The sequence below is a fragment of the Abramis brama genome (assembly GCF_963993115.1).
Source record: "Abramis brama genome assembly, chromosome: 6".
Lineage (NCBI taxonomy): Eukaryota > Metazoa > Chordata > Actinopteri > Cypriniformes > Leuciscidae > Abramis > Abramis brama.
The window spans coordinates 27,862,847-27,871,296 of record NC_139968.1 but is presented as its reverse complement, the minus strand read 5'-3'; the positions used below and the strand labels follow the sequence as shown (position 1 = coordinate 27,871,296).

The 8,450-nt window shown below is 32.8% G+C and overlaps 1 long non-coding RNA gene across 1 annotated transcript; it reads left to right on the top strand.

Annotated features, from left to right (window-relative positions):
* Positions 1-2,883: 2,883 nt before the first annotated feature.
* Positions 2,884-3,732, top strand: LOC311085823. The gene is made up of 2 exons (XR_014606971.1): positions 2,884-2,987; positions 3,630-3,732. It is a non-coding gene; the product is annotated as an uncharacterized lncRNA (long non-coding RNA).
* Positions 3,733-8,450: the final 4,718 nt, after the last annotated feature.

Here is an 8,450-nt window from a genome sequence, read left to right as displayed (position 1 = left end):
TTTTTCTCTCCTATTCTCTTTGTTTTTCTCTTGCTCTGTCTCTTCCCCTCCTAAAGCTGAGCTTTGACTGATATAGGCTTTTCATTTTTGTCTGTCAGTGAAGTAAACTTAGGGTCAACTGATTCTCAGACGCATTAATTTACTGAAAGCTACTAGGAAAGCTAGGTAGCCTAACTAAGTTTATTAAATTCATTCACGGTATGTACACATTCATTATTGATCTTATTCCTAATACAGGGCTTTAGAATCAAATAGGTCCTACATTTAAGGTTATTAGGGGGTTCAGATTTTTTATTTCTCTGATAATATCATATTATGTCCATTTCAAGACGTTTGAAGGCCAAAAAAGGATAAGAAATAGCTTTAAATCCATGTCAGCGGGCAGTAGATTATGTGTCAATACCTGCTCTCACTTCTTCTCCATCACTCTTACTTTTTCTCTCAGTCTCCTCATCTTGCCCTGTCTCTTCCCCTTCGAAAGCTGAACTTTTTAATTTACTGAAGGCTACAAATAAATGTATATTAATTCTCAACATGTACGCATTCATTATTAATCTTGTGCCTAACATAAAAACGGCTTTGTTAATGCTCTGTTAGTGTCCCCTCACAATGACAAACTAATTATTAGTCATGTTACATGGGCCTATTTTCAGTTCAAAATGGCGAAATTCGACAAAAGTATATTCGTTTGTCTGATTATTTTTGTCATTCGTTTCACATTTATGACCTAAAAAAGCTGTCAAATATGAAATGTTTAGTTTAGCTACTTACATCTTATCTCGCACTTGACCGTAAACTGAAGCGTCAGTTGCTCTGCTCAAATTCGCGCTCAGCAGCTTCTTGTGAATATAAAGCCCGCCTACTTTGATTTGATTGGTCATCTCAAATATTCTGACATTGACAGACCAATGAGACTCAGATGTATGGAATTCCAAAGCTGCCAATATTAAAAATAAATAAATACATAAATAAATAAATATACATAGAAAAGCAAAAAAACGAAAATAAATAATTATTTATACATTTATTTCCTTATTTATGTATATATTATTTTTTTTCCATATTTCTTTATTTATTCTTGTATTTATTTTTACATTTATTTATTTATACATTTATGTATTTATACATTTATTTATTTCTATATTTATGTATTTCTACATTTATTTATTTCTTCCTACATTTCTTCCTGCGTAATGAGGAGGGCGTGGTTCACCGCAGACATAGCAATCGAGCTCAGAGTAAGCGAAGGCGAAGGGTTGAGGCCACAGTGACACCCTGTGGCGAAATACAATAAGTATAGCTGACTGACGTTGATACGGTCTGTGACTGCGAGGTATATAGTCAAAATCCTAAATCTTACTGTGTGACATGGATAGGCTATAGGCTACTCTTTATTCCGGACATGGCCGTAGAACATCGTTTGGTCTGGATTTGTAAAATGTCCTGGGCTAACAAACATGAAACAGGGACTCTGAAACGGAAGCGCTTGATTTTCCATTTTTTGGTCAGAACTCACGGAAAGGAAGCTGGGCACATATAGGCTACAGTGAAGTCGACGCGAGCATATTGACCAATGCTTTTGAAACGAGACCATTGCATTTTAATGTAGCCTAATTTCCAAAAACAATACTGACAGCAACAGAAACATTTTTTTTATTCTATTAAGCGGTGGTAGTCTTAAAGGGACATTAAGTAGCTTTTTAGGTATTTTATTATCTAAAATCAATATTTTTATTAATAAATATGCCCTCAATGGTGTACAAATACCTATGCCAATGATCAGACTAATCCTCGTAAACGAAGAATTTATTATCTTTATATACATGGGACGGGTAGGTCCACGGAGGCTTCCATGTAGTTCCGCCATCTTGAAAAACTATAATAGCAGAGAGGGACAAAAAGTACTAGGCCAACGCGTTTCCACAACGCGCTTTCGTTCAGTGACTGAAGTCAGCAGAAGCGGAGGAGCAGAGCAGAGAGAGGCGCTTCACTGCCGCGGCAAGTTTAAAAGGCTGCACTGCACGGTTATTTATACACCGTTCATTCATACATACATATGAGTCACAGGATAAGGAGTCCTCGTCGTCGGAAAAGTGCAAAATAGACCGTAAAAGGAATTTTCGGGATAGCTAATGCAGGAGAAAGCTTTTAAAAGAGACGCTGAAGTTGCCTGCTTTCTTATCGACAGGTAAGTCAATGTTACGGTCTTAATTACAAGCTTTCTTTTCATTACTTGGCTGTGTACTTTATTATATAGACAGTAGAACATTTATAGTTAAAAGTTAAACAGGCTCTTTGATGAATAGCAGCTATTGAGTAAAGTAACATTAGAGAAGTTTTTTATTATATAGACAGAAAAATAATAATAGAATATTTATATAATAAAAAACTATACGTTTTTTATTATATAGAGAGGTACTTTATTATATAGGCAGAAGAACATTTATAGTAAAAGTTAAACAGGCTCTTTGATGAATAGCAGCTATTGAGGAAAGTAACATTAGAGAAGGCTCTGATGATGATTATGATTAACAATGCACGTAGCCTACTTCAAAAAATATAACGAGTAAAGAAGGCTTTATTACTACCTTAGTTAATGTTTTTCACAGTCAGTAATTCATACTGTAACATTCTTTTTTCGTTGTTTCAAGTTTGTTCACCCGAAGAAAAACTCGGAAGCGCTATTATAAGACATCCTGTCATAGCTTTTTGGTACATAACGGCTACCGTAGATGCAACGCGCATTTGAAAAGAGACAGGGGTAGCTGCAGCTTGGAGCAATGGGCGTGGCAAGAGGTTGGGGCGTGGCAGGATGTTAGGGGCGTGGCAGGAGGTTTCTCATTGGTCAAAGGAGTTTCCTCCTGGACAGAGTCAGAGCCATAGAGAGAAGTTGCGACACAGCAATGGCGGCTTGTGGAGCCTCTCAATATTTTCCGAAAGCAGCAGCAGCGCAGTAGAACAGACCGTTTGAGATGCACTTTTAAAAGGTAAGACGTTTAAAGAATAAGATTGTATATTATCAGTACATCTGAATCAAATTAACTTGTGTATTAAAGCATGCTAGTTTACTATTGCTCTCTAAATTAGTAGTTTTAGGGGACGTTATCAGATAAAAGAAAGGTCACTGGATAAAGTTAGTAGTGCATAACAAACCACGAACAGCCTATTAATGGTTAAAACCGTTCTATTAATGCATTTTTATCCTTTGTTGTGTAATAAGAGGTAAAGGCTTCTAAACAGGTGTCAAATATAAAATTTGGGAGTGTGATAGGGAAGTGATAAAATGAGTATCCATTTCATTTCTCATTAAATGTGCAATAACAAAAAAAAAATCATTATTTTAGATTGCATATTTGAGTAACAAAAACGTATGGGTGGAGTTTTTTAGGCACTGTGTTTCTGTAAGCTACCTGTCTATATTATGTTTCAGCTCAGCTGATTTTTGGATTGATGGAAAAGGGAAATGGAAGTTTATTCGTGAGATTAAAAACAATGCTTAAAAGCAGCAAGCCATTTACAAAAACAAATCACACTAGACTAAATGGGAAATAATACTAAATACCACAACATGTAATATATGCTACTATAATTTGTCCCATTTTTGTCTCCTTTATCTCTTTCAACACAAGAAGCAGAAAGGGATTCAGTGGATCCTGAAGACTTCAGTTTCAGCTCCTTGGATTTTACAAGACTTTCCTTGCTCCTTATTTTTAATAAACATTAAACTTCCCAGTGTTGCTCTTTGTGAAAAAGTTCATATGCACCCAAGTATGATTAGTGCACAATATAGCATAAAATCTTTAGTTCTTCTATTTAGACTGCTCCTGCTGACTCGAGCATATTTACTCATCTGTGTCGGACACTACAAGAACAACATAGAGGAAATGACAGACAACATGCTTGACGTGCAGTTTATGAGACATTTATAGACATTATTAGACATTTATAAAATCCCATTGTGCTAAATCAATGCTACATATACATATATATATATATATATATATATATATATATATATATATATATGTACAGTACCAGTCAAAAGTTTGGAAACACTACTATTTTTAATGCTTTTGAAAGAAGTCTCTTATGCTCATCAAGCCTGCAGTTAAAAACAAAAAAAACCAACAAAAAAAAAAACAGTAATATTATGAAATATTATTACAATTTAAAATAATGGTTCTCTTTTTTAATATACTTTAAAATGTAATTTATTTTTGTGATGCAAAGCTGAATTTTCATCAGCAAGTACTCCAGTCTTTGGTGTCTTATGATCCTTCAGAAATCATTCTAATATGCTGATTTATGATCAATGTTGGAAACAGTTGTGCTGCTTAATATTTTTTTATAACCTGAGATACTTTTTTCAGGATTATTTGATGAATAAAAAGTTAAAAAGAACTGTATTTATTTAGAATAGAAATCTTTTGTAACAATATACACTACCGTTCAAAAGTTTGGGAACAATAACTATTTTTTTTTAAAGAAATTAGTACTTTAATTCAACAAGGATGCGTTAAATTGATAAAAGGTGATGGTAGCGATTTATAGTGTTAGAAATGTTTTTATTTTGAATAAATGCTGTTTTTATGAATAAATGCTGTTAACGTTTTACTCATCAATGAATCCTGAAAAAAGTATTCCAAAAAAATATATTAAACAGCACAACTGTTTCCATCATTGATAATAACTGAGTATCAAATTATCATATTAGAATGATTTCTGAAGGATCATAAGACACCAAAGACTGGAGTACTTGCTGATGAAAATTCAGCTTTGCATCACAAAAATAAATTACATTTTAAAGTATATTAAAAAAGAGAACCATTATTTTAAATTGTAATAATATTTCATAATATTACTGTTTTTTTTGTTTTTAACTGCAGGCTTGATGAGCATAAGAGACTTCTTTCAAAAGCATTAAAAATAGTAGTGTTTCCAAACTTTTGACTGGTACTGTATATAATGTGTATATATATGTGTGTGTGTGTGTGTAATTGACAAATAAACCTTCAAATTTTTTTTTTTTTTAAATCTCAAAATCTTTTCAAAACTGATGTTTTATTAGTTTTTATTTATTTGATTTGTTTTATTTATATTTTTGAGTCATTAACTTTGACTTTTTGAAATTTAAACAATTTTCAGTTGTAAACATTTCTAAGTGTTTAAATTCAACTGATATGGAAAGTGTACCAACCTACCCATACTTGAAAGCAGTTTTTACCAGTATTAGAGAGATCTACAACTCTTTTCACTCATCATTAAGGCTCCTCTGAACGATGAATTATATCATGTATACTGTAATTACCATAATAAAATAACCATGTTTGCAGTTGTGCCAACCTGACATGCAAATTTCTGGACAAAAGTTTTTCAATTATCTCAACAGCTTTAAAACTTCTGAAATTTATTAACTTTGTTTATATGAAAGGTTCAAATGACGCCATATAATTTCATTTTTTATTTTTTATTCTTAAGACACCATTTGAGTTTTTAGACTGTTCATTTGTGCGGACAGTTGCTACTATAGTATGAATCAGTGAAGGAATGAGTTTTGACTTAGAACACAAGCCTTTGATGGCAAATTCAATTGACGTTTCAAAAGAATTAATTGTAAAAATGACAACTGAATAAATGTTTTTGGATAAAATGGTGTTTGTTTTGCTTAATTGATTAATGTCACTTAAAAGAAGTTTATTAAACCGTTTTTACTTCATTTTATAATTATATGGTGAGTGTTTGATCAAACACGTATATAGCCTATGTATGCTTTATAGCCTACAGCAAAAACATTTGCTGTACCATTATTATAAAAATAACATTACTAGTTTGTATGTACTTTAAAATGAACGTACAAAACTAGTATGACTTTGATAATGTCAGAAGACATTTTTATCTTTAAAATAATAATTTAATTTGTTTTTTAATGATTTAAAAAAAGTCGCGGTGGTGATGACGTCATGTAACCCGCGCCCTAAATTTGAGAATGTATTCTCAATATCATTATTGCTATTTTCATTTTTCACAGTGAAAGAAATGTATTTGGTCTTGTATAATTGTTTGTTGGCCAAAAGTGATTAAGTATATGGCTCGCTTTTATGCGGATCAGGAAGCTTTCGCGTCCAATTGTAAAGACCTCACGGCACGCCCCGTTCCTCCTGGCACGCCCCATTCCTTTCCGACCTCGTGGCACGCCCATTGCTCCAGGCTGCAGTTACCTCTACTTGTTTGAAAAAGTGAGGCGCTGGAGAGCATTATTCGTTTGAATGCAAAATACAATTTCACCACTAGATGGGAGTAATTCCTACTTACAGTCCCTTTAAGCCTACCTCCATAAACTCATGTCCAGGGGCAACCTTATTAAATGTATGAATGTCACGTTAATCCACAAGCTGCTGAATTTTCTGGCAAATTTTATTTTGAATTGCAGATTCTGACATGATAGCCAGGGGACTAAGGTTTTCACGGATGAAATAGTGCACATAGAAATGTCTCCGTGCACGGCGCCGTCTTTTATTTCAACCCGTTATATTCGCTGTATAGGCTATCACTGCCAACCTCCTCGCCACAATCATTCCCTTTAAATAGACTCCATAATGGTTTGCCAGCTGATGATGATGATGATAACAATAGCCTATAATAATAATAATAATAATAATAATAATAATAATAATAATAATAATAATAATACAAATTAAAAAGTTATGTAGGCTACAAGCTATGTTTTGTTATGTTTTTTGGCTACAGACATTTTTACAAAATTTAACAATAAATAATTTGATTTGATCTTTGAAGTAGCCTATTAGATAGAGATAGCTTCGATATTTGATCACTATGGTTGGTTACAAAGACTTTACTATTCTGAAAATAATAACGAGATACAAACCTGTAAATATTCAATCGACTTTTCTTAAATTCAAAACAAAATATTAATGCATTCGTAATTTCCATTTCTGAATAGTTGCTATATGGTCACGCAGGTTTGCGCATTAAACTCATGGCCCCGAAAAATAGCCTATCAACAATTATGTTGTTTCCCCGAACATGACCCCTCTCTGCCAACTTTTTGAACATTTGGTCATTCATTTATTTATTTATTTATTTATTTATTATTATTATTATTATTATTATTATTATTATTTAAATAACGCATATCCTAAATAGAAATGATCAGAAACAAATCCACAGCTGAACCGCTTCAACGTCAAGTTGTTTTTGATTCTGTGTATTTTAAGGAATCAAACGAGTGGATTGAACTCACTCATTAAGACAGTGACTTTCTGCCACCTGGTGTCTGTTTTAGTTTCATATTAAACATAGGCCTATCACTTCATTGATTCCATCATACATATTTATGTCTTCAAAATGTAAAACACTTCATAATATTTGTATGCACTTGTAGGCTAATTGCTGTGTAAATGCATTAAGATCTCTTCTGTATTGATGGCTCTGATGAAGCTCTGGTTGGATTTTAGTGGTAGGCTAACTGCCCTGTCTTATCCTCTAACTGAATTTAACGATGTGGATTAACGTGACGTTCATACATTTAATAAGGTTGCCCCTGGACATGAGTTTATGAAGGTAGGCTAAAGACTACCACCGCTTAATAGAATAAAAAAAATGTTTCTGTTGCTGTCAGTATTGTTTTTGGAAATTAGGCTACATTAAAATGCAATGGTCTCGTTTCAAAAGCATTGGTCAATGCTTGCGTCGACTTCACTAGCCTATATGTGCCCAGCTTCCTTTCCGTGAGTTCTGACCGAAAAATGGAAAATATCAAGCGCTTCCGTTTCAGAGTCCCTGTTTTAGGACATTTTACAAATCCAGACCAAACAATGTTCTACGGCCATGTCCGGAATAAAGAGTAGCCTATAGCCTATCCATGTCATACAGTAAGATTTAGGATTTTGACTATATACCTCGAAGTCACAGACCGTATCAACGTCAGTCAGCTATGCTTATTGTATTTCGCCGCAGGGTGTCACTGTGGCCTCAACCCTTCGCCTTCGCTTACTCTGAGCTCGATTGCTATGTCTGAGGTAAACCACGCCCTCCTCATTACCCTACGCAGGAAGAAATGTAGGAAGAAATAAATGAAGAAATAAATAAATGTAGAAATACATAAATGTATAAATAAATAAATGTATAAATACATAAATGTATAAATAGATAAATGTAAAAATAAATAAATGTATAAATAAATACAAGAATAAATAAATATGGAAAAAAATAAATATATACATAAATAAGGAAATAAATGTATAAATAATTATTTATTTTCGTTTTTTTTTTTGCTTTTCTATGTATATTTATTTATATATGTATTTATTTATTTTTTATTTTTTACATTTATTTGTATATTTATTTATGTATTTATTTATTTTTAATATTGGCAGCTTTGGAATTCCATACAGATGAACACACACACACACACACACACACCTTTCTGA